The sequence below is a fragment of the Mustela nigripes genome, chromosome 15 (genome assembly GCF_022355385.1).
Source record: "Mustela nigripes isolate SB6536 chromosome 15, MUSNIG.SB6536, whole genome shotgun sequence".
Classification (NCBI taxonomy): Eukaryota; Metazoa; Chordata; class Mammalia; order Carnivora; family Mustelidae; genus Mustela; species Mustela nigripes.
The window spans coordinates 58,068,114-58,070,102 of NC_081571.1; the positions used below are offsets into that span (position 1 = coordinate 58,068,114).

At 33.5% G+C, this 1,989-nt stretch overlaps 1 pseudogene; it reads right to left on the reverse strand.

The window, feature by feature from the left end:
• Positions 1–249: 249 nt before the first annotated feature.
• Positions 250–345, reverse strand: LOC132003077 (small nucleolar RNA U3; annotated as a pseudogene).
• Between the last annotated feature and the right edge of the window lie 1,644 nt (positions 346–1,989).

The window sequence follows — 1,989 nt, forward strand, 5'->3', positions numbered from 1 at the left end:
AGCTAAAACAGACAGTCATGATATATTCACTCAAAGTGTTGAAAAGGAAACAAAACAAAACAAAACCTTCTATCCAAGAATACTATACCTGGCAAGGCTATCAAGTAGAACTAAAGAAAAGATAGAGTTTACTGAACAAGAGGGAAAAAAAAAAACCACAAAAAGCTAAAGAAGTTAATCGCCACTAAACTAGCATTATAAGATATGTTAAAGGAAATTCTTTAAGCTGAAAAAAAGAAAAGGGTATAAACCAATAACAATAAAATATATGGATGTAAAAATCTCATTGGTAAAGTTGAATATATGGTAACAAACTATAGAAATGATCCCTGAAAGTACAGTCTTTCAAGTTGACTATATAGTAAAGGTAGTGGATTAACGATTAGTAAAACTAGTATGAAGGTTAAAAGGCAAAAGTTGTAAAATTAACTATGACTACAAAATTAGTTATGATATACACAAAATAAAAGGTGGAAAATATGACATCAAAAACATGAAGCATGGGAGAGAGGTAAAAATGTAGAGGTTGTCGAATGTGTTCAAATTTAAGTTAATATCCACTTAAAATAGACTATTGTGGGGTGCCTGGGTGGCTCAGTGGGTTAAGCCTCTGCCTTCAGCTCAGGTCATGATCTCAGGGTCCTGGGATCGAGCCCCGCATCAGGGTCCTGGGATCGAGCCCCGCATCGGGCTCTCTGCTCAGCAGGGAGCCTGCTTCCTCCTCTCTTTCTCTCTCTGCCTGCCTCTCTGCCTATTTGTGATCTCTGTCTGTCAAATAAATAAATAAAATCTTTAAAAAAAAAAAAAACAGACTAGTGTGTGTGTGTGGGGGGGGGTGGAGTGTATATACATACACACTGTTATATGTGAACTCCGTGGTAACCACAAAGCAAAAACCTATAGTAGGTACATAAAAGATAATGAGAAAGGAATCTAAACATAACACTAAAGAAAGTCAATAAATCACATAGGAAGAAAGAAAAAGAAAAGAGAAGAACTGCAAAAATAGCAAGAAAACAATTAATGAGTGGTGGTAAGTACATACCCATCAGTAGTCACAATAAATGTAAATGGACTAAATATGCAATCAAAAGACATAGAGTGGCTGAATAGATTAAAAAAATTTAAAAAGATACATGTTTATAAAAAAATAAAAAATTAAATAAATAAATAAATAAAGATTCATCTATATGTTGCCTGTAATAAACTCATTAAGGACACACCACAGAGTGAAGTAAAGGAATGGAAAAAGATATTCCATTCAAATGGAAATGAAAAGAAAACTGGTGTAGCTATCCTTATTTCACAGAAAACAGACTTTGTAACAAGGAAAAGAAGGGCATTACATAATAATAAAGGTATCAGTCTAATAAGAGAAGATAACATTTATAGGAACATAGGAACTCTGAAATATGTAAAGCAAATATTAACAGACATAAAGGGAGATTGACAGCAGTGCTAAATAGTAAAGGACTTTAATATCCCAATTACATCAATGATCACCCAGGCAGGAAATCAGTAAGGAAACATTAGCTTTACATAACACATTAGACCAGAGAGACTTATATACAAAGCAATCTATCCAAATCTAACAGAATATACATTCTTTTCAAGTGCACATGGGATATTCCCCAGGACAGATCTCATGTATATTAGGCCACAAAACAAGTCTCAATAAATTTAAGAAGATTGAAGTCACACCAAGCTCTTTCTGACATTATGGTATGAAACTACAGGTCAATTAAAAAAAGAAAGCTGGAAAAATCATAAATATGTGGATGATAAAACACCAGGCTACTGAAGAACCAATAGGTCCACCAGTTTACTGAATACCCAATACGTCAATGGGAAAATCAAAGGGTTAAGCTGAAAATAAGTTAAGACAAATCAAAATGGAAATAAAATAATCCCTCTATAGGATGCAGTGAAAAAGTTCTAAGATGGAAATTCACAATACAGGCCTACCTTGAGAAACAAGAAAAATTTTAA